At 68.6% G+C, this 22,753-nt stretch overlaps 9 non-coding genes across 9 annotated transcripts; all 9 read left to right on the forward strand.

Moving 5' to 3' along the window:
- Nucleotides 1–1,285: 1,285 nt before the first annotated feature.
- LOC149124005 (5S ribosomal RNA) lies at nucleotides 1,286–1,404 on the forward strand. Its single transcript, XR_016215232.1, has one exon. It is a non-coding gene; the product is annotated as a 5S ribosomal RNA (ribosomal RNA).
- A 4,635-nt stretch (nucleotides 1,405–6,039) lies between these two features.
- On the forward strand, nucleotides 6,040–6,158 carry LOC149124006 (5S ribosomal RNA). The gene has a single exon (XR_016215233.1). It is a non-coding gene; the product is annotated as a 5S ribosomal RNA (ribosomal RNA).
- A 2,308-nt stretch (nucleotides 6,159–8,466) lies between these two features.
- LOC149124007 (5S ribosomal RNA) lies at nucleotides 8,467–8,585 on the forward strand. Its single transcript, XR_016215234.1, has one exon. It is a non-coding gene; the product is annotated as a 5S ribosomal RNA (ribosomal RNA).
- A 2,361-nt stretch (nucleotides 8,586–10,946) lies between these two features.
- On the forward strand, nucleotides 10,947–11,065 carry LOC149124008 (5S ribosomal RNA). Its single transcript, XR_016215235.1, has one exon. It is a non-coding gene; the product is annotated as a 5S ribosomal RNA (ribosomal RNA).
- A 2,364-nt stretch (nucleotides 11,066–13,429) lies between these two features.
- On the forward strand, nucleotides 13,430–13,548 carry LOC149124009 (5S ribosomal RNA). The gene has a single exon (XR_016215236.1). It is a non-coding gene; the product is annotated as a 5S ribosomal RNA (ribosomal RNA).
- A 1,858-nt stretch (nucleotides 13,549–15,406) lies between these two features.
- On the forward strand, nucleotides 15,407–15,525 carry LOC149124010 (5S ribosomal RNA). The gene has a single exon (XR_016215237.1). It is a non-coding gene; the product is annotated as a 5S ribosomal RNA (ribosomal RNA).
- A 2,368-nt stretch (nucleotides 15,526–17,893) lies between these two features.
- On the forward strand, nucleotides 17,894–18,012 carry LOC149124011 (5S ribosomal RNA). The gene has a single exon (XR_016215238.1). It is a non-coding gene; the product is annotated as a 5S ribosomal RNA (ribosomal RNA).
- A 1,801-nt stretch (nucleotides 18,013–19,813) lies between these two features.
- LOC149124012 (5S ribosomal RNA) lies at nucleotides 19,814–19,932 on the forward strand. The gene has a single exon (XR_016215239.1). It is a non-coding gene; the product is annotated as a 5S ribosomal RNA (ribosomal RNA).
- A 2,351-nt stretch (nucleotides 19,933–22,283) lies between these two features.
- Nucleotides 22,284–22,402, forward strand: LOC149124013 (5S ribosomal RNA). Its single transcript, XR_016215240.1, has one exon. It is a non-coding gene; the product is annotated as a 5S ribosomal RNA (ribosomal RNA).
- Nucleotides 22,403–22,753: the final 351 nt, after the last annotated feature.

Here is a 22,753-nt window from a genome sequence, read left to right on the forward strand (position 1 = left end):
GAGCTGATCCTGCTCCTGATTGGAGGAGAGCAGCGTACTTGGCGTGTGGGCAGCCGAGTTGGGATTGGCGGAAGAGGACTATAAAGGAGGAGAGAGACAACATGCACCAGGAACATCTAAGGGGAACACCTGTGCAGCCCCCGAGAGAGCCGGCCGGCCGGCCGGCGGTGTGCCGCTCCCCCGCGGAAGTGGGGAATGTGGCAGGGGGAACCGCCCTTCCACGGAGGTGGAAGGGACGGTAGCCAACCCGGGAAGAACCAGCAGCAAACCCGGGGAGGGCCGAGCAGACGAAAGAACAGCGCAGGGTCCTGTGTCGTTCCTCCATGAAGAGGGGGAGCGACAGTCTCGAACTGGCTGCCGGGCTGGAGGGTGCGGGTCGCGCTGAAGCGCCCCACCCTCCCGTGAGGGAACGGGCGCTGAGGACGGAAATCCCTCTGTGCCACGAAGGGTGTCGGGGTGTGCGACTGTGTGCCCCTTGTGTAGGCGTGTGTGTGTGTGTGTGTGTGTGTGTGTGAGTGCCCACGCGAGCGTGCGGCGGGGGTGATTCCGTGCGCTGCCGCCCTCCTTCCCGACCTGCTGCCCCACTTGGGCCCCCGTGACCGAGCGGGGACAAGGGTCCCCAGGCCCTCAGCTGTCCTCGCGGCGTGGGAGTGTGTGGAGGCGCGGCGGCCGTGCCGGGGGAGGGCGGGCGACCTGTGCGTCAGCGGTGGGGGGGCTGCTGGCGGCCGGGTAGGAGGGAAGGCCCGGGCCGCGGTGGTGTGGGGCGCCGAACCCCCTGGTGCCGGGACCCGCGAGCCGCGGGGCGCAGCCCTGGGCAGGCGTGGAGGCTGCCGGGCACGGCTGGCGTGTGGCTGGGCGATGGCGGCAGGCAGGGGATCCGGCCTAGAAAGAGAGAGTAGGAGTTCCCTGTGGCCAGCGGCAGCCGGAGGAGGTTGGCTCCCCTTGGCTTGGCGGCAGCGTGCCGACTGGGCGCCCGGTGCTGCAGGTCCTGGGCTGGGCAGGCGGAGGGCTGGAGTTCGGGCACTGGTGCAGGGCTAGGCGGAGGGCGGCTGAGGAGGAGGGGGGGGGAGGAGGAGAAGAGAAGAGAAGAGAAAAGAGGGAGGAGGCGGAGGAGAAGCGGCAGCGGGAGCGGGAGCGGGAGCGGGAGCGGGAGTGGGAATGGGAATGGGAATGGGAATGGGAATGGGAGTGAGAGCGGGGAGCGGGCAGGAGGAGGAGGAGGAGGCGGCGGCGGCGGCGGCTGTGCTGGCGCGCACTCAAGAGGGGCCTGGAGGCGGCCTCTGGCGTCTACGGCCATACCACCCTGAACGCGCCCGATCTCGTCTGATCTCGGAAGCTAAGCAGGGTCGGGCCTGGTTAGTACTTGGATGGGAGACCGCCTGGGAATACCGGGTGCTGTAGGCTTTTGCCCCGCGGCACCCTCCCCTTTTGCTCGCCTTTGGCTGGCTGCCTAGCCACGCCCCCATCCGCCAGCCCGCACGCCGGGACCCCTGCGACCCCCAACGCAGCTCCAGCAGGGGGCAGAAGCCCGACCCCTCCACCTGGCAGCCCCAGCCCGCCCGCGCCTCGGGCCTGGGCCTGGGCACGGGCACGGGCACGGGCACGGGCGGGCCGGCCAGCTGTCCCCGGCTGCCGCAGCCCCACCGCCAACCCCGGGGCCCACCCCGGGACACAGGCCACGCCCCGCGCCATCCAGCGCGCCCCCTCCAACCCCAAACCAGCGACTCACCGCCCGCCAGGGCGCTCCCCTGCCGGCCGCCCCAACCCCGCAGCCCGCCGCACCAGCAGCTCCCTGTCGCTCCCCCTCTTTGTGGAGGAGCAACACAGGACCCTGCGCTGTTCTTTCGTCTGCTCGGCCCTCCCCGGGTTTGCTGCTGGTTCTTCCCGGGTTGGCTACTATCCCTTCCACCTCCGTGGAAGGGCAGTTCCCCCTGGCCGCATTCCCCACTTCCGCAGGGGAGCGGCACACCGCCGGCCGGCTCTCTCGGGGGCTGCACGGGTTCCCTTAGATGTTCCCCATAGATGTTCCCTGTGCATGCCGTCTCTCTCCTCCTTTATAGTCCTCCTCCGCCAATCCCAACTCGGCTGAGTACGCTGCTCTCCAATCAGGAGCAAGTCCTACAGTTAATTGGTTGAACTGGAGGCAGCTGTGCGGAAGCTGTTTACTTCTCTCCCAGCGACATATTGTGGGAGAGCAGATGCATAGAATAAGTCCTAATTCGAGCAACTTAGTCTAGTCCGGATTGCTCCCCACAGATCCCCCTTTCTTTTTATTTTTTGGCGTTGATACGCGCCTGTCTTCGGTGTCCCGCAGCACACACTCTGCTGTACTTGCTAGAGTTGCCACAGGCTCTTACAAGTCCTATCAATCAGGAAAACCGAATCCGGGTCCTCTCTTCGCCATTGTGAGGAGGTTTTTAGGCGCTGATGCGTGCCTGTGTTCGGTGCCCTGCAGCGCATGCTCTGCTCTGCTAGAACTGCCTGCAGGTGTTTACAAAACCTATCAGGCAAACCGAATCCAAGCCTTCTCATTGCCGTATTGTGGGGGAGACTTATTAGTGTTGGTTTGTGCCTATCTTCGGTGACCTGCAGCTCATACTCTGGTCGAGCTTTGCTGGCGCTTACCGCCTTAATTCAGGCAGACCGAATCCAAGCCTTCTAATTGGCATGTTGAGGGGAGGCCTTATTTTTCTCTATTTCTCTATCTCCGGGCATTCCTACCTCTCCCATTTCACTTCTATCTTCCAGCATTCCCATTTCTCTTTTACTTCACTTCCAAACTTCTGTTTCTCTTATCCCCGCAGCTTTCCGGCACCTCGCCCCGCCGGCGGGTTCCCGGCTCTGCGCCGCTTCAGCCCGCGCGCCTCTCTCATCTGCGCAGCTTCCCGGCTTTGCGCGGCTCGGCTTCGCGCGCTCCGCGGTCTCCACGCTTAACCCTTTCGCGTCTAAACCACGGCCTACGCCAGCGTTCCCTATCTATTCACGCCCCGTGCTCTCTCTGCACGCGGCGGCTTCCGCGAGTAACACAGCGTAGCTTGCGTCTCCGCCACTAGGATTCAATCTAAGTTCCCCGGGCTAGCCTGGCGAATTCAACCCAGCGTACGTCTCCGCCCCACGATTTGGCTTCCCGTCCTTTGCTCCCCGGGCTAATCAGACGGATCCCAATCTGGCTTGCGTCTCAGCTTCTGGTTTTAACTTTTCGCCCCCTATTCCCGGGCTAACTTGAGAATCCCAAAGTGGCTTTCGTTTCCGCCTTGGCCTGCCCCCCGCGGCTTCAATTTCCCTAACATTTTTCTCTACCCGGTATGTTTCCCCAAGCTTTCCTCCAACGATATTCCTCCCTCATTTCTCCTGGCCTCTCCCCACAGTCCGCGTCCGAGTCTGTTTGTTCTAGCTTTCACTTTCGACCTTAAAGATTTCTCCCAGCTTCCCCCCGTAGTCCGTATCCGAGTCTATGCCTAGGCTTTCAATAGCTTCTTCCGGCACCCTTTTCGTCCGGCTTTTCCCTAGGCTGTTTGCTAGTCTCTCTCTCCGGTAATTTCCCTAGGCTGTTTGCTAGTCTCTCTCTCCGATATTTTCCCAATTCTTCCCGTTTCTTCCCTCCTAAGTTTGCTATCCGAGTCACGGCACCATTATGTCGCTCCCCCTCTTCGTGGAGGAGCAACACAGGACCCTGCGCTGTTCTTTCGTCTGCTCGGCCCTCCCCGGGTTTGCTGCTGGTTCTTCCCGGGTTGGCTACTATCCCTTCCACCTCCGTGGAAGGGCAGTTCCCCCTGGCCGCATTCCCCACTTCCGCAGGGGAGCGGCACACCGCCGGCCGGCTCTCTCGGGGGCTGCACGGGTTCCCTTAGATGTTCCCCATAGATGTTCCCTGTGCATGCCGTCTCTCTCCTCCTTTATAGTCCTCCTCCGCCAATCCCAACTCGGCTGAGTACGCTGCTCTCCAATCAGGAGCAAGTCCTACAGTTAATTGGTTGAACTGGAGGCAGCTGTGCGGAAGCTGTTTACTTCTCTCCCAGCGACATATTGTGGGAGAGCAGATGCATAGAATAAGTCCTAATTCGAGCAACTTAGTCTAGTCCGGATTGCTCCCCACAGCTCCCGGCACCTGCACTCCCACCGCCCCTCCCGGGCTCCTGTCTCCCAGGGAGCCCAATGACTGTGACCACGACCACGACCACGACCACCGCCCGAAGACGACGCCAGGGCGCGGTTGCCCACCACTCAGGGCCCGGTGCCTCGCGCAGCCCAACCCGCGGGCCCTCTGCGCCACCTGGCCGTGCGGCGGCCACGCGCCACAGCCGCGGAAGCCCTCCAGAGCGCAAAGGAGGGACCCCACACCAAGCCTCGCAGGCAATACAGGCACCCTCTCCCTCTGTCTCTGACTTACACCAACACCTACACGTCTCTCTCTCTTTCTCTCTCTCTCTCTGTCTCTCTCTCCTCTCTCTGTCCCCCTCTCCCCCATCAGCCCTGACTCACACAGCATCCAAACGGGGCACCCTTTTGGCAGGCCAGGCAGAGACCCGCGGCCACAGGCTGCGTGCCCACAGGACCTCCCCGGGACAGAGGGTCCGTGGCAGGCAGGCAGCACACAGCCTGTGGTCTCTGTGGGGAGCAACTCGGATTGGACTGAGTTACTGGAATTAAGACTTATTCTATGCATCTGCTCTCCCACAATATGGCTCTGGGAGAGGAGAAAACAGCTTCTATGCAGCTGCCTCTTGCCAACTTGAGTGATGACCTCCAGGAGCTGATCCTGCTCCTGATTGGAGGAGAGCAGCGTACTTGGCGTGTGGGCAGCCGAGTTGGGATTGGCGGAAGAGGACTATAAAGGAGGAGAGAGACAACATGCACCAGGAACATCTAAGGGGAACACCTGTGCAGCCCCCGAGAGAGCCGGCTGGCCGGCCGGCGGTGTGCCGCTCCCCCGCGGAAGTGGGGAATGTGGCAGGGGGAACCGCCCTTCCACGGAGGTGGAAGGGACGGTAGCCAACCCGGGAAGAACCAGCAGCAAACCCGGGGAGGGCCGAGCAGACGAAAGAACAGCGCAGGGTCCTGTGTCGTTCCTCCATGAAGAGGGGGAGCGACAGTCTCGAACTGGCTGCCGGGCTGGAGGGTGCGGGTCGCGCTGAAGCGCCCCACCCTCCCGTGAGGGAACGGGCGCTGAGGACGGAAATCCCTCTGTGCCACGAAGGGTGTCGGGGTGTGCGACTGTGTGCCCCTTGTGTAGGCGTGTGTGTGTGTGTGTGTGTGTGTGTGTGTGTGAGTGCCCACGCGAGCGTGCGGCGGGGGTGATTCCGTGCGCTGCCGCCCTCCTTCCCGACCTGCTGCCCCACTTGGGCCCCCGTGACCGAGCGGGGACAAGGGTCCCCAGGCCCTCAGCTGTCCTCGCGGCGTGGGAGTGTGTGGAGGCGCGGCGGCCGTGCCGGGGGAGGGCGGGCGACCTGTGCGTCAGCGGTGGGGGGGCTGCTGGCGGCCGGGTAGGAGGGAAGGCCCGGGCCGCGGTGGTGTGGGGCGCCGAACCCCCTGGTGCCGGGACCCGCGAGCCGCGGGGCGCAGCCCTGGGCAGGCGTGGAGGCTGCCGGGCACGGCTGGCGTGTGGCTGGGCGATGGCGGCAGGCAGGGGATCCGGCCTAGAAAGAGAGAGTAGGAGTTCCCTGTGGCCAGCGGCAGCCGGAGGAGGTTGGCTCCCCTTGGCTTGGCGGCAGCGTGCCGACTGGGCGCCCGGTGCTGCAGGTCCTGGGCTGGGCAGGCGGAGGGCTGGAGTTCGGGCACTGGTGCAGGGCTAGGCGGAGGGCGGCTGAGGAGGGGGGGGGAGGAGGAGAAGAGAAGAGAAGAGAAAAGAGGGAGGAGGCGGAGGAGAAGCGGCAGCGGGAGCGGGAGCGGGAGCGGGAGCGGGAGCGGGAATGGGAATGGGAATGGGAATGGGAGTGAGAGCGGGGAGCGGGCAGGAGGAGGAGGAGGAGGAGGCGGCGGCGGCGGCGGCGGCGGCTGTGCTGGCGCGCACTCAAGAGGGGCCTGGAGGCGGCCTCTGGCGTCTACGGCCATACCACCCTGAACGCGCCCGATCTCGTCTGATCTCGGAAGCTAAGCAGGGTCGGGCCTGGTTAGTACTTGGATGGGAGACCGCCTGGGAATACCGGGTGCTGTAGGCTTTTGCCCCGCGGCACCCTCCCCTTTTGCTCGCCTTTGGCTGGCTGCCTAGCCACGCCCCCATCCGCCAGCCCGCACGCCGGGACCCCTGCGACCCCCAACGCAGCTCCAGCAGGGGGCAGAAGCCCGACCCCTCCACCTGGCAGCCCCAGCCCGCCCGCGCCTCGGGCCTGGGCCTGGGCACGGGCACGGGCACGGGCACGGGCGGGCCGGCCAGCTGTCCCCGGCTGCCGCAGCCCCACCGCCAACCCCGGGGCCCACCCCGGGACACAGGCCACGCCCCGCGCCATCCAGCGCGCCCCCTCCAACCCCAAACCAGCGACTCACCGCCCGCCAGGGCGCTCCCCTGCCGGCCGCCCCAACCCCGCAGCCCGCCGCACCAGCAGCTCCCGGCACCTGCACTCCCACCGCCCCTCCCGGGCTCCTGTCTCCCAGGGAGCCCAATGACTGTGACCACGACCACGACCACGACCACCGCCCGAAGACGACGCCAGGGCGCGGTTGCCCACCACTCAGGGCCCGGTGCCTCGCGCAGCCCAACCCGCGGGCCCTCTGCGCCACCTGGCCGTGCGGCGGCCACGCGCCACAGCCGCGGAAGCCCTCCAGAGCGCAAAGGAGGGACCCCACACCAAGCCTCGCAGGCAATACAGGCACCCTCTCCCTCTGTCTCTGACTTACACCAACACCTACACGTCTCTCTCTCTTTCTCTCTCTCTCTCTGTCTCTCTCTCCTCTCTCTGTCCCCCTCTCCCCCATCAGCCCTGACTCACACAGCATCCAAACGGGGCACCCTTTTGGCAGGCCAGGCAGAGACCCGCGGCCACAGGCTGCGTGCCCACAGGACCTCCCCGGGACAGAGGGTCCGTGGCAGGCAGGCAGCACACAGCCTGTGGTCTCTGTGGGGAGCAACTCGGATTGGACTGAGTTACTGGAATTAAGACTTATTCTATGCATCTGCTCTCCCACAATATGGCGCTGGGAGAGGAGAAAACAGCTTCTATGCAGCTGCCTCTTGCCAACTTGAGTGATGACCTCCAGGAGCTGATCCTGCTCCTGATTGGAGGAGAGCAGCGTACTTGGCGTGTGGGCAGCCGAGTTGGGATTGGCGGAAGAGGACTATAAAGGAGGAGAGAGACAACATGCACCAGGAACATCTAAGGGGAACACCTGTGCAGCCCCCGAGAGAGCCGGCCGGCCGGCCGGCGGTGTGCCGCTCCCCCGCGGAAGTGGGGAATGTGGCAGGGGGAACCGCCCTTCCACGGAGGTGGAAGGGACGGTAGCCAACCCGGGAAGAACCAGCAGCAAACCCGGGGAGGGCCGAGCAGACGAAAGAACAGCGCAGGGTCCTGTGTCGTTCCTCCATGAAGAGGGGGAGCGACAGTCTCGAACTGGCTGCCGGGCTGGAGGGTGCGGGTCGCGCTGAAGCGCCCCACCCTCCCGTGAGGGAACGGGCGCTGAGGACGGAAATCCCTCTGTGCCACGAAGGGTGTCGGGGTGTGCGACTGTGTGCCCCTTGTGTAGGCGTGTGTGTGTGTGTGTGTGTGTGTGAGTGCCCACGCGAGCGTGCGGCGGGGGTGATTCCGTGCGCTGCCGCCCTCCTTCCCGACCTGCTGCCCCACTTGGGCCCCCGTGACCGAGCGGGGACAAGGGTCCCCAGGCCCTCAGCTGTCCTCGCGGCGTGGGAGTGTGTGGAGGCGCGGCGGCCGTGCCGGGGGAGGGCGGGCGACCTGTGCGTCAGCGGTGGGGGGGCTGCTGGCGGCCGGGTAGGAGGGAAGGCCCGGGCCGCGGTGGTGTGGGGCGCCGAACCCCCTGGTGCCGGGACCCGCGAGCCGCGGGGCGCAGCCCTGGGCAGGCGTGGAGGCTGCCGGGCACGGCTGGCGTGTGGCTGGGCGATGGCGGCAGGCAGGGGATCCGGCCTAGAAAGAGAGAGTAGGAGTTCCCTGTGGCCAGCGGCAGCCGGAGGAGGTTGGCTCCCCTTGGCTTGGCGGCAGCGTGCCGACTGGGCGCCCGGTGCTGCAGGTCCTGGGCTGGGCAGGCGGAGGGCTGGAGTTCGGGCACTGGTGCAGGGCTAGGCGGAGGGCGGCTGAGGAGGAGGGGGGGGGAGGAGGAGAAGAGAAGAGAAGAGAAAAGAGGGAGGAGGCGGAGGAGAAGCGGCAGCGGGAGCGGGAGCGGGAGCGGGAATGGGAATGGGAATGGGAATGGGAGTGAGAGCGGGGAGCGGGCAGGAGGAGGAGGAGGAGGAGGCGGCGGCGGCGGCGGCGGTGGCTGTGCGGGCGCGCACTCAAGAGGGGCCTGGAGGCGGCCTCTGGCGTCTACGGCCATACCACCCTGAACGCGCCCGATCTCGTCTGATCTCGGAAGCTAAGCAGGGTCGGGCCTGGTTAGTACTTGGATGGGAGACCGCCTGGGAATACCGGGTGCTGTAGGCTTTTGCCCCGCGGCACCCTCCCCTTTTGCTCGCCTTTGGCTGGCTGCCTAGCCATGCCCCCATCCGCCAGCCCGCACGCCGGGACCCCTGCGACCCCCAACGCAGCTCCAGCAGGGGGCAGAAGCCCGACCCCTCCACCTGGCAGCCCCAGCCCGCCCGCGCCTCGGGCCTGGGCCTGGGCCTGGGCCTGGGCCTGGGCCTGGGCACGGGCACGGGCACGGGCACGGGCACGGGCGGGCCGGCCAGCTGTCCCCGGCTGCCGCAGCCCCACCGCCAACCCCGGGGCCCACCCCGGGACACAGGCCACGCCCCGCGCCATCCAGCGCGCCCCCTCCAACCCCAAACCAGCGACTCACCGCCCGCCAGGGCGCTCCCCTGCCGGCCGCCCCAACCCCGCAGCCCGCCGCACCAGCAGCTCCCGGCACCTGCACTCCCACCGCCCCTCCCGGGCTCCTGTCTCCCAGGGAGCCCAATGACTGTGACCACGACCACGACCACGACCACCGCCCGAAGACGACGCCAGGGCGCGGTTGCCCACCACTCAGGGCCCGGTGCCTCGCGCAGCCCAACCCGCGGGCCCTCTGCGCCACCTGGCCGTGCGGCGGCCACGCGCCACAGCCGCGGAAGCCCTCCAGAGCGCAAAGGAGGGACCCCACACCAAGCCTCGCAGGCAATACAGGCACCCTCTCCCTCTGTCTCTGACTTACACCAACACCTACACGTCTCTCTCTCTTTCTCTCTCTCTCTCTGTCTCTCTCTCCTCTCTCTGTCCCCCTCTCCCCCATCAGCCCTGACTCACACAGCATCCAAACGGGGCACCCTTTTGGCAGGCCAGGCAGAGACCCGCGGCCACAGGCTGCGTGCCCACAGGACCTCCCCGGGACAGAGGGTCCGTGGCAGGCAGGCAGCACACAGCCTGTGGTCTCTGTGGGGAGCAACTCGGATTGGACTGAGTTACTGGAATTAAGACTTATTCTATGCATCTGCTCTCCCACAATATGGCGCTGGGAGAGGAGAAAACAGCTTCTATGCAGCTGCCTCTTGCCAACTTGAGTGATGACCTCCAGGAGCTGATCCTGCTCCTGATTGGAGGAGAGCAGCGTACTTGGCGTGTGGGCAGCCGAGTTGGGATTGGCGGAAGAGGACTATAAAGGAGGAGAGAGACAACATGCACCAGGAACATCTAAGAGGAACACCTGTGCAGCCCCCGAGAGAGCCGGCCGGCCGGCCGGCGGTGTGCCACTCCCCCGCGGAAGTGGGGAATGTGGCAGGGGGAACCGCCCTTCCACGGAGGTGGAAGGGACGGTAGCCAACCCGGGAAGAACCAGCAGCAAACCCGGGGAGGGCCGAGCAGACGAAAGAACAGCGCAGGGTCCTGTGTCGTTCCTCCATGAAGAGGGGGAGCGACAGTCTCGAACTGGCTGCCGGGCTGGAGGGTGCGGGTCGCGCTGAAGCGCCCCACCCTCCCGTGAGGGAACGGGCGCTGAGGACGGAAATCCCTCTGTGCCACGAAGGGTGTCGGGGTGTGCGACTGTGTGCCCCTTGTGTAGGCGTGTGTGTGTGTGTGTGTGTGTGTGTGTGTGTGAGTGCCCACGCGAGCGTGCGGCGGGGGTGATTCCGTGCGCTGCCGCCCTCCTTCCCGACCTGCTGCCCCACTTGGGCCCCCGTGACCGAGCGGGGACAAGGGTCCCCAGGCCCTCAGCTGTCCTCGCGGCGTGGGAGTGTGTGGAGGCGCGGCGGCCGTGCCGGGGGAGGGCGGGCGACCTGTGCGTCAGCGGTGGGGGGGCTGCTGGCGGCCGGGTAGGAGGGAAGGCCCGGGCCGCGGTGGTGTGGGGCGCCGAACCCCCTGGTGCCGGGACCCGCGAGCCGCGGGGCGCAGCCCTGGGCAGGCGTGGAGGCTGCCGGGCACGGCTGGCGTGTGGCTGGGCGATGGCGGCAGGCAGGGGATCCGGCCTAGAAAGAGAGAGTAGGAGTTCCCTGTGGCCAGCGGCAGCCGGAGGAGGTTGGCTCCCCTTGGCTTGGCGGCAGCGTGCCGACTGGGCGCCCGGTGCTGCAGGTCCTGGGCTGGGCAGGCGGAGGGCTGGAGTTCGGGCACTGGTGCAGGGCTAGGCGGAGGGCGGCTGAGGAGGAGGGGGGGGGAGGAGGAGAAGAGAAGAGAAGAGAAAAGAGGGAGGAGGCGGAGGAGAAGCGGCAGCGGGAGCGGGAGCGGGAGCGGGAGCGGGAGTGGGAATGGGAATGGGAATGGGAATGGGAATGGGAGTGAGAGCGGGGAGCGGGCAGGAGGAGGAGGAGGAGGAGGCGGCGGCGGCGGCGGCGGCTGTGCGGGCGCGCACTCAAGAGGGGCCTGGAGGCGGCCTCTGGCGTCTACGGCCATACCACCCTGAACGCGCCCGATCTCGTCTGATCTCGGAAGCTAAGCAGGGTCGGGCCTGGTTAGTACTTGGATGGGAGACCGCCTGGGAATACCGGGTGCTGTAGGCTTTTGCCCCGCGGCACCCTCCCCTTTTGCTCGCCTTTGGCTGGCTGCCTAGCCACGCCCCCATCCGCCAGCCCGCACGCCGGGACCCCTGCGACCCCCAACGCAGCTCCAGCAGGGGGCAGAAGCCCGACCCCTCCACCTGGCAGCCCCAGCCCGCCCGCGCCTCGGGCCTGGGCCTGGGCCTGGGCCTGGGCCTGGGCCTGGGCCTGGGCACGGGCACGGGCACGGGCACGGGCACGGGCGGGCCGGCCAGCTGTCCCCGGCTGCCGCAGCCCCACCGCCAACCCCGGGGCCCACCCCGGGACACAGGCCACGCCCCGCGCCATCCAGCGCGCCCCCTCCAACCCCAAACCAGCGACTCACCGCCCGCCAGGGCGCTCCCCTGCCGGCCGCCCCAACCCCGCAGCCCGCCGCACCAGCAGCTCCCGGCACCTGCACTCCCACCGCCCCTCCCGGGCTCCTGTCTCCCAGGGAGCCCAATGACTGTGACCACGACCACGACCACGACCACCGCCCGAAGACGACGCCAGGGCGCGGTTGCCCACCACTCAGGGCCCGGTGCCTCGCGCAGCCCAACCCGCGGGCCCTCTGCGCCACCTGGCCGTGCGGCGGCCACGCGCCACAGCCGCGGAAGCCCTCCAGAGCGCAAAGGAGGGACCCCACACCAAGCCTCGCAGGCAATACAGGCACCCTCTCCCTCTGTCTCTGACTTACACCAACACCTACACGTCTCTCTCTCTTTCTCTCTCTCTCTCTGTCTCTCTCTCCTCTCTCTGTCCCCCTCTCCCCCATCAGCCCTGACTCACACAGCATCCAAACGGGGCACCCTTTTGGCAGGCCAGGCAGAGACCCGCGGCCACAGGCTGCGTGCCCACAGGACCTCCCCGGGACAGAGGGTCCGTGGCAGGCAGGCAGCACACAGCCTGTGGTCTCTGTGGGGAGCAACTCGGATTGGACTGAGTTACTGGAATTAAGACTTATTCTATGCATCTGCTCTCCCACAATATGGCGCTGGGAGAGGAGAAAACAGCTTCTATGCAGCTGCCTCTTGCCAACTTGAGTGATGACCTCCAGGAGCTGATCCTGCTCCTGATTGGAGGAGAGCAGCGTACTTGGCGTGTGGGCAGCCGAGTTGGGATTGGCGGAAGAGGACTATAAAGGAGGAGAGAGACAACATGCACCAGGAACATCTAAGAGGAACACCTGTGCAGCCCCCGAGAGAGCCGGCCGGCCGGCCGGCGGTGTGCCGCTCCCCCGCGGAAGTGGGGAATGTGGCAGGGGGAACCGCCCTTCCACGGAGGTGGAAGGGACGGTAGCCAACCCGGGAAGAACCAGCAGCAAACCCGGGGAGGGCCGAGCAGACGAAAGAACAGCGCAGGGTCCTGTGTCGTTCCTCCATGAAGAGGGGGAGCGACAGTCTCGAACTGGCTGCCGGGCTGGAGGGTGCGGGTCGCGCTGAAGCGCCCCACCCTCCCGTGAGGGAACGGGCGCTGAGGACGGAAATCCCTCTGTGCCACGAAGGGTGTCGGGGTGTGCGACTGTGTGCCCCTTGTGTAGGCGTGTGTGTGTGTGTGTGTGTGTGTGTGTGTGAGTGCCCACGCGAGCGTGCGGCGGGGGTGATTCCGTGCGCTGCCGCCCTCCTTCCCGACCTGCTGCCCCACTTGGGCCCCCGTGACCGAGCGGGGACAAGGGTCCCCAGGCCCTCAGCTGTCCTCGCGGCGTGGGAGTGTGTGGAGGCGCGGCGGCCGTGCCGGGGGAGGGCGGGCGACCTGTGCGTCAGCGGTGGGGGGGCTGCTGGCGGCCGGGTAGGAGGGAAGGCCCGGGCCGCGGTGGTGTGGGGCGCCGAACCCCCTGGTGCCGGGACCCGCGAGCCGCGGGGCGCAGCCCTGGGCAGGCGTGGAGGCTGCCGGGCACGGCTGGCGTGTGGCTGGGCGATGGCGGCAGGCAGGGGATCCGGCCTAGAAAGAGAGAGTAGGAGTTCCCTGTGGCCAGCGGCAGCCGGAGGAGGTTGGCTCCCCTTGGCTTGGCGGCAGCGTGCCGACTGGGCGCCCGGTGCTGCAGGTCCTGGGCTGGGCAGGCGGAGGGCTGGAGTTCGGGCACTGGTGCAGGGCTAGGCGGAGGGCGGCTGAGGAGGAGGGGGGGGAGGAGGAGAAGAGAAGAGAAGAGAAAAGAGGGAGGAGGCGGAGGAGAAGCGGCAGCGGGAGCGGGAGCGGGAGCGGGAGCGGGAGTGGGAATGGGAATGGGAATGGGAATGGGAATGGGAGTGAGAGCGGGGAGCGGGCAGGAGGAGGAGGAGGAGGCGGCGGCGGCGGCGGCGGCGGCTGTGCGGGCGCGCACTCAAGAGGGGCCTGGAGGCGGCCTCTGGCGTCTACGGCCATACCACCCTGAACGCGCCCGATCTCGTCTGATCTCGGAAGCTAAGCAGGGTCGGGCCTGGTTAGTACTTGGATGGGAGACCGCCTGGGAATACCGGGTGCTGTAGGCTTTTGCCCCGCGGCACCCTCCCCTTTTGCTCGCCTTTGGCTGGCTGCCTAGCCACGCCCCCATCCGCCAGCCCGCACGCCGGGACCCCTGCGACCCCCAACGCAGCTCCAGCAGGGGGCAGAAGCCCGACCCCTCCACCTGGCAGCCCCAGCCCGCCCGCGCCTCGGGCCTGGGCCCGGGCCTGGGCCTGGGCCTGGGCCTGGGCCTGGGCACGGGCACGGGCACGGGCATGGGCACGGGCGGGCCGGCCAGCTGTCCCCGGCTGCCGCAGCCCCACCGCCAACCCCGGGGCCCACCCCGGGACACAGGCCACGCCCCGCGCCATCCAGCGCGCCCCCTCCAACCCCAAACCAGCGACTCACCGCCCGCCAGGGCGCTCCCCTGCCGGCCGCCCCAACCCCGCAGCCCGCCGCACCAGCAGCTCCCGGCACCTGCACTCCCACCGCCCCTCCCGGGCTCCTGTCTCCCAGGGAGCCCAATGACTGTGACCACGACCACGACCACGACCACCGCCCGAAGACGACGCCAGGGCGCGGTTGCCCACCACTCAGGGCCCGGTGCCTCGCGCAGCCCAACCCGCGGGCCCTCTGCGCCACCTGGCCGTGCGGCGGCCACGCGCCACAGCCGCGGAAGCCCTCCAGAGCGCAAAGGAGGGACCCCACACCAAGCCTCGCAGGCAATACAGGCACCCTCTCCCTCTGTCTCTGACTTACACCAACACCTACACGTCTCTCTCTCTTTCTCTCTCTCTCTCTGTCTCTCTCTCCTCTCTCTGTCCCCCTCTCCCCCATCAGCCCTGACTCACACAGCATCCAAACGGGGCACCCTTTTGGCAGGCCAGGCAGAGACCCGCGGCCACAGGCTGCGTGCCCACAGGACCTCCCCGGGACAGAGGGTCCGTGGCAGGCAGGCAGCACACAGCCTGTGGTCTCGAACTGGCTGCCGGGCTGGAGGGTGCGGGTCGCGCTGAAGCGCCCCACCCTCCCGTGAGGGAACGGGCGCTGAGGACGGAAATCCCTCTGTGCCACGAAGGGTGTCGGGGTGTGCGACTGTGTGCCCCTTGTGTAGGCGTGTGTGTGTGTGTGTGTGTGTGTGAGTGCCCACGCGAGCGTGCGGCGGGGGTGATTCCGTACGCTGCCGCCCTCCTTCCCGACCTGCTGCCCCACTTGGGCCCCCGTGACCGAGCGGGGACAAGGGTCCCCAGGCCCTCAGCTGTCCTCGCGGCGTGGGAGTGTGTGGAGGCGCGGCGGCCGTGCCGGGGGAGGGCGGGCGACCTGTGCGTCAGCGGTGGGGGGGCTGCTGGCGGCCGGGTAGGAGGGAAGGCCCGGGCCGCGGTGGTGTGGGGCGCCGAACCCCCTGGTGCCGGGACCCGCGAGCCGCGGGGCGCAGCCCTGGGCAGGCGTGGAGGCTGCCGGGCACGGCTGGCGTGTGGCTGGGCGATGGCGGCAGGCAGGGGATCCGGCCTAGAAAGAGAGAGTAGGAGTTCCCTGTGGCCAGCGGCAGCCGGAGGAGGTTGGCTCCCCTTGGCTTGGCGGCAGTGTGCCGACTGGGCGCCCGGTGCTGCAGGTCCTGGGCTGGGCAGGCGGAGGGCTGGAGTTCGGGCACTGGTGCAGGGCTAGGCGGAGGGCGGCTGAGGAGGAGGGGGGGGAGGAGGAGAAGAGAAGAGAAGAGAAAAGAGGGAGGAGGCGGAGGAGAAGCGGCAGCGGGAGCGGGAGCGGGAGTGGGAATGGGAATGGGAATGGGAGTGAGAGCGGGGAGCGGGCAGGAAGAGGAGGCGGCGGCGGCGGCGGCGGCGGCGGCGGCGGCGGCGGCGGCTGTGCGGGCGCGCACTCAAGAGGGGCCTGGAGGCGGCCTCTGGCGTCTACGGCCATACCACCCTGAACGCGCCCGATCTCGTCTGATCTCGGAAGCTAAGCAGGGTCGGGCCTGGTTAGTACTTGGATGGGAGACCGCCTGGGAATACCGGGTGCTGTAGGCTTTTGCCCCGCGGCACCCTCCCCTTTTGCTCGCCTTTGGCTGGCTGCCTAGCCACGCCCCCATCCGCCAGCCCGCACGCCGGGACCCCTGCGACCCCCAACGCAGCTCCAGCAGGGGGCAGAAGCCCGACCCCTCCACCTGGCAGCCCCAGCCCGCCCGCGCCTCGGGCCTGGGCCTGGGCCTGGGCCTGGGCCTGGGCACGGGCACGGGCACGGGCACGGGCACGGGCGCGGGCGGGCCGGCCAGCTGTCCCCGGCTGCCGCAGCCCCACCGCCAACCCCGGGGCCCACCCCGGGACACAGGCCACGCCCCGCGCCATCCAGCGCGCCCCCTCCAACCCCAAACCAGCGACTCACCGCCCGCCAGGGCGCTCCCCTGCCGGCCGCCCCAACCCCGCAGCCCGCCGCACCAGCAGCTCCCGGCACCTGCACTCCCACCGCCCCTCCCGGGCTCCTGTCTCCCAGGGAGCCCAATGACTGTGACCACGACCACGACCACGACCACCGCCCGAAGACGACGCCAGGGCGCGGTTGCCCACCACTCAGGGCCCGGTGCCTCGCACAGCCCAACCCGCGGGCCCTCTGCGCCACCTGGCTGTGCGGCGGCCACGCGCCACAGCCGCGGAAGCCCTCCAGAGCGCAAAGGAGGGACCCCACACCAAGCCTCGCAGGCAATACAGGCACCCTCTCCCTCTGTCTCTGACTTACACCAACACCTACACGTCTCTCTCTCTTTCTCTCTCTCTCTCTGTCTCTCTCTCCTCTCTCTGTCCCCCTCTCCCCCATCAGCCCTGACTCACACAGCATCCAAACGGGGCACCCTTTTGGCAGGCCAGGCAGAGACCCGCGGCCACAGGCTGCGTGCCCACAGGACCTCCCCGGGACAGAGGGTCCGTGGCAGGCAGGCAGCACACAGCCTGTGGTCTCTGTGGGGAGCAACTCGGATTGGACTGAGTTACTGGAATTAAGACTTATTCTATGCATCTGCTCTCCCACAATATGGCGCTGGGAGAGGAGAAAACAGCTTCTATGCAGCTGCCTCTTGCCAACTTGAGTGATGACCTCCAGGAGCTGATCCTGCTCCTGATTGGAGGAGAGCAGCGTACTTGGCGTGTGGGCAGCCGAGTTGGGATTGGCGGAAGAGGACTATAAAGGAGGAGAGAGACAACATGCACCAGGAACATCTAAGGGGAACACCTGTGCAGCCCCCGAGAGAGCCGGCCGGCCGGCCGGCGGTGTGCCGCTCCCCCGCGGAAGTGGGGAATGTGGCAGGGGGAACCGCCCTTCCACGGAGGTGGAAGGGACGGTAGCCAACCCGGGAAGAACCAGCAGCAAACCCGGGGAGGGCCGAGCAGACGAAAGAACAGCGCAGGGTCCTGTGTCGTTCCTCCATGAAGAGGGGGAGCGACAGTCTCGAACTGGCTGCCGGGCTGGAGGGTGCGGGTCGCGCTGAAGCGCCCCACCCTCCCGTGAGGGAACGGGCGCTGAGGACGGAAATCCCTCTGTGCCACGAAGGGTGTCGGGGTGTGCGACTGTGTGCCCCTTGTGTAGGCGTGTGTGTGTGTGTGTGTGTGTGTGTGTGTGAGTGCCCACGCGAGCGTGCGGCGGGGGTGATTCCGTGCGCTGCCGCCCTCCTTCCCGACCTGCTGCCCCACTTGGGCCCCCGTGACCGAGCGGGGACAAGGGTCCCCAGGCCCTCAGCTGTCCTCGCGGCGTGGGAGTGTGTGGAGGCGCGGCGGCCGTGCCGGGGGAGGGCGGGCGACCTGTGCGTCAGCGGTGGGGGGGCTGCTGGCGGCCGGGTAGGAGGGAAGGCCCGGGCCGCGGTGGTGTGGGGCGCCGAACCCCCTGGTGCCGGGACCCGCGAGCCGCGGGGCGCAGCCCTGGGCAGGCGTGGAGGCTGCCGGGCACGGCTGGCGTGTGGCTGGGCGATGGCGGCAGGCAGGGGATCCGGCCTAGAAAGAGAGAGTAGGAGTTCCCTGTGGCCAGCGGCAGCCGGAGGAGGTTGGCTCCCCTTGGCTTGGCGGCAGCGTGCCGACTGGGCGCCCGGTGCTGCAGGTCCTGGGCTGGGCAGGCGGAGGGCTGGAGTTCGGGCACTGGTGCAGGGCTAGGCGGAGGGCGGCTGAGGAGGAGGGGGGGGGAGGAGGAGAAGAGAAGAGAAGAGAAAAGAGGGAGGAGGCAGAGGAGAAGCGGCAGCGGGAGCGGGAGCGGGAGCGGGAATGGGAATGGGAATGGGAATGGGAATGGGAATGGGAATGGGAGTGAGAGCGGGGAGCGGGCAGGAGGAGGAGGAGGAGGAGGAGGCGGCGGCGGCGGCGGCGGCGGCGGCTGTGCGGGCGCGCACTCAAGAGGGGCCTGGAGGCGGCCTCTGGCGTCTACGGCCATACCACCCTGAACGCGCCCGATCTCGTCTGATCTCGGAAGCTAAGCAGGGTCGGGCCTGGTTAGTACTTGGATGGGAGACCGCCTGGGAATACCGGGTGCTGTAGGCTTTTGCCCCGCGGCACCCTCCCCTTTTGCTCGCCTTTGGCTGGCTGCCTAGCCACGCCCCCATCCGCCAGCCCGCACGCCGGGACCCCTGCGACCCCCAACGCAGCTCCAGCAGGGGGCAGAAGCCCGACCCCTCCACCTGGCAGCCCCAGCCCGCCCGCGCCTCGGGCCTGGGCCTGGGCACGGGCACGGGCACGGGCACGGGCGGGCCGGCCAGCTGTCCCCGGCTGCCGCAGCCCCACCGCCAACCCCGGGGCCCACCCCGGGACACAGGCCACGCCCCGCGCCATCCAGCGCGCCCCCTCCAACCCCAAACCAGCGACTCACCGCCCGCCAGGGCGCTCCCCTGCCGGCCGCCCCAACCCCGCAGCCCGCCGCACCAGCAGCTCCCGGCACCTGCACTCCCACCGCCCCTCCCGGGCTCCTGTCTCCCAGGGAGCCCAATGACTGTGACCACGACCACGACCATGACCACCGCCCGAAGACGACGCCAGGGCGCGGTTGCCCACCACTCAGGGCCCGGTGCCTCGCGCAGCCCAACCCGCGGGCCCTCTGCGCCACCTGGCCGTGCGGCGGCCACGCGCCACAGCCGCGGAAGCCCTCCAGAGCGCAAAGGAGGGACCCCACACCAAGCCTCGCAGGCAATACAGGCACCCTCTCCCTCTGTCTCTGACTTACACCAACACCTACACGTCTCTCTCTCTTTCTCTCTCTCTCTCTGTCTCTCTCTCCTCTCTCTGTCCCCCTCTCCCCCATCAGCCCTGACTCACACAGCATCCAAACGGGGCACCCTTTTGGCAGGCCAGGCAGAGACCCGCGGCCACAGGCTGCGTGCCCACAGGACCTCCCCGGGACAGAGGGTCCGTGGCAGGCAGGCAGCACACAGCCTGTGGTCTCGAACTGGCTGCCGGGCTGGAGGGTGCGGGTCGCGCTGAAGCGCCCCACCCTCCCGTGAGGGAACGGGCACTGAGGACGGAAATCCCTCTGTGCCACGAAGGGTGTCGGGGTGTGCGACTGTGTGCCCCTTGTGTAGGCGTGTGTGTGTGTGTGTGTGTGTGTGAGTGCCCACGCGAGCGTGCGGCGGGGGTGATTCCGTGCGCTGCCGCCCTCCTTCCCGACCTGCTGCCCCACTTGGGCCCCCGTGACCGAGCGGGGACAAGGGTCCCCAGGCCCTCAGCTGTCCTCGCGGCGTGGGAGTGTGTGGAGGCGCGGCGGCCGTGCCGGGGGAGGGCGGGCGACCTGTGCGTCAGCGGTGGGGGGGCTGCTGGCGGCCGGGTAGGAGGGAAGGCCCGGGCCGCGGTGGTGTGGGGCGCCGAACCCCCTGGTGCCGGGACCCGCGAGCCGCGGGGCGCAGCCCTGGGCAGGCGTGGAGGCTGCCGGGCACGGCTGGCGTGTGGCTGGGCGATGGCGGCAGGCAGGGGATCCGGCCTAGAAAGAGAGAGTAGGAGTTCCCTGTGGCCAGCGGCAGCCGGAGGAGGTTGGCTCCCCTTGGCTTGGCGGCAGCGTGCCGACTGGGCGCCCGGTGCTGCAGGTCCTGGGCTGGGCAGGCGGAGGGCTGGAGTTCGGGCACTGGTGCAGGGCTAGGCGGAGGGCGGCTGAGGAGGAGGGGGGGGAGGAGGAGAAGAGAAGAGAAGAGAAAAGAGGGAGGAGGCGGAGGAGAAGCGGCAGCGGGAGCGGGAGCGGGAGTGGGAATGGGAATGGGAATGGGAGTGAGAGCGGGGAGCGGGCAGGAAGAGGAGGCGGCGGCGGCGGCGGCGGCTGTGCGGGCGCGCACTCAAGAGGGGCCTGGAGGCGGCCTCTGGCGTCTACGGCCATACCACCCTGAACGCGCCCGATCTCGTCTGATCTCGGAAGCTAAGCAGGGTCGGGCCTGGTTAGTACTTGGATGGGAGACCGCCTGGGAATACCGGGTGCTGTAGGCTTTTGCCCCGCGGCACCCTCCCCTTTTGCTCGCCTTTGGCTGGCTGCCTAGCCACGCCCCCATCCGCCAGCCCGCACGCCGGGACCCCTGCGACCCCCAACGCAGCTCCAGCAGGGGGCAGAAGCCCGACCCCTCCACCTGGCAGCCCCAGCCCGCCCGCGCCTCGGGCCTGGGCCTGGGCCTGGGCCTGGGCCTGGGCCCGGGCACGGGCACGGGCACGGGCACGGGCACGGGCACGGGCGGGCCGGCCAGCTGTCCCCGGCTGCCGCAGCCCCACCGCCAACCCCGGGGCCCACCCCGGGACACAGGCCACGCCCCGCGCCATCCAGCGCGCCCCCTCCAACCCCAAACCAGCGACTCACCGCCCGCCAGGGCGCTCCCCTGCCGGCCGCCCCAACCCCGCAGCCCGCCGCACCAGCAGCTCCCGGCACCTGCACTCCCACCGCCCCTCCCGGGCTCCTGTCTCCCAGGGAGCCCAATGACTGTGACCACGACCACGACCACGACCACCGCCCGAAGACGACGCCAGGGCGCGGTTGCCCACCACTCAGGGCCCGGTGCCTCGCGCAGCCCAACCCGCGGGCCCTCTGCGCCACCTGGCCGTGCGGCGGCCACGCGCCACAGCCGCGGAAGCCCTCCAGAGCGCAAAGGAGGGACCCCACACCAAGCCTCGCAGGCAATACAGGCACCCTCTCCCTCTGTCTCTGACTTACACCAACACCTACACGTCTCTCTCTCTTTCTCTCTCTCTCTCTGTCTCTCTCTCCTCTCTCTGTCCCCCTCTCCCCCATCAGCCCTGACTCACACAGCATCCAAACGGGGCACCCTTTTGGCAGGCCAGGCAGAGACCCGCGGCCACAGGCTGCGTGCCCACAGGACCTCCCCGGGACAGAGGGTCCGTGGCAGGCAGGCAGCACACAGCCTGTGGTCTCTGTGGGGAGCAACTCGGATTGGACTGAGTTACTGGAATTAAGACTTATTCTATGCATCTGCTCTCCCACAATATGGCGCTGGGAGAGGAGAAAACAGCTTCTATGCAGCTGCCTCTTGCCAACTTGAGTGATGACCTCCAGGAGCTGATCCTGCTCCTGATTGGAGGAGAGCAGCGTACTTGGCGTGTGGGCAGCCGAGTTGGGATTGGCGGAAGAGGACTATAAAGGAGGAGAGAGACAACATGCACCAGGAACATCTAAGGGGAACACCTGTGCAGCCCCCGAGAGAGCCGGCCGGCCGGCCGGCGGTGTGCCGCTCCCCCGCGGAAGTGGGGAATGTGGCAGGGGGAACCGCCCTTCCACGGAGGTGGAAGGGACGGTAGCCAACCCGGGAAGAACCAGCAGCAAACCCGGGGAGGGCCGAGCAGACGAAAGAACAGCGCAGGGTCCTGTGTCGTTCCTCCATGAAGAGGGGGAGCGACAGTCTCGAACTGGCTGCCGGGCTGGAGGGTGCGGGTCGCGCTGAAGCGCCCCACCCTCCCGTGAGGGAACGGGCGCTGAGGACGGAAATCCCTCTGTGCCACGAAGGGTGTCGGGGTGTGCGACTGTGTGCCCCTTGTGTAGGCGTGTGTGTGTGTGTGTGTGTGTGTGTGAGTGCCCACGCGAGCGTGCGGCGGGGGTGATTCCGTGCGCTGCCGCCCTCCTTCCCGACCTGCTGCCCCACTTGGGCCCCCGTGACCGAGCGGGGACAAGGGTCCCCAGGCCCTCAGCTGTCCTCGCGGCGTGGGAGTGTGTGGCGGCGCGGCGGCCGTGCCGGGGGAGGGCGGGCGACCTGTGCGTCAGCGGTGGGGGGGCTGCTGGCGGCCGGGTAGGAGGGAAGGCCCGGGCCGCGGTGGTGTGGGGCGCCGAACCCCCTGGTGCCGGGACCCGCGAGCCGCGGGGCGCAGCCCTGGGCAGGCGTGGAGGCTGCCGGGCACGGCTGGCGTGTGGCTGGGCGATGGCGGCAGGCAGGGGATCCGGCCTAGAAAGAGAGAGTAGGAGTTCCCTGTGGCCAGCGGCAGCCGGAGGAGGTTGGCTCCCCTTGGCTTGGCGGCAGCGTGCCGACTGGGCGCCCGGTGCTGCAGGTCCTGGGCTGGGCAGGCGGAGGGCTGGAGTTCGGGCACTGGTGCAGGGCTAGGCGGAGGGCGGCTGAGGAGGAGGGGGGGGAGGAGGAGAAGAGAAGAGAAGAGAAAAGAGGGAGGAGGCGGAGGAGAAGCGGCAGCGGGAGCGGGAGCGGGAGCGGGAGCGGGAGTGGGAATGGGAATGGGAATGGGAATGGGAATGGGAGTGAGAGCGGGGAGCGGGCAGGAGGAGGAGGAGGAGGCGGCGGCGGCGGCTGTGCGGGCGCGCACTCAAGAGGGGCCTGGAGGCGGCCTCTGGCGTCTACGGCCATACCACCCTGAACGCGCCCGATCTCGTCTGATCTCGGAAGCTAAGCAGGGTCGGGCCTGGTTAGTACTTGGATGGGAGACCGCCTGGGAATACCGGGTGCTGTAGGCTTTTGCCCCGCGGCACCCTCCCCTTTTGCTCGCCTTTGGCTGGCTGCCTAGCCACGCCCCCATCCGCCAGCCCGCACGCCTGGACCCCTGCGACCCCCAACGCAGCTCCAGCAGGGGGCAGAAGCCCGACCCCTCCACCTGGCAGCCCCAGCCCGCCCGCGCCTCGGGCCTGGGCCTGGGCCTGGGCCTGGGCCTGGGCCTGGGCCTGGGCACGGGCACGGGCACGGGCACGGGCACGGGCGGGCCGGCCAGCTGTCCCCGGCTGCCGCAGCCCCACCGCCAACCCCGGGGCCCACCCCGGGACACAGGCCACGCCCCGCGCCATCCAGCGCGCCCCCTCCAACCCCAAACC

This window comes from Oryctolagus cuniculus, chromosome 10, assembly GCF_051225735.1.
Source record: "Oryctolagus cuniculus isolate XC-2025 breed Fujian yellow rabbit chromosome 10, ASM5122573v1, whole genome shotgun sequence".
NCBI lineage: Eukaryota > Metazoa > Chordata > Mammalia > Lagomorpha > Leporidae > Oryctolagus > Oryctolagus cuniculus.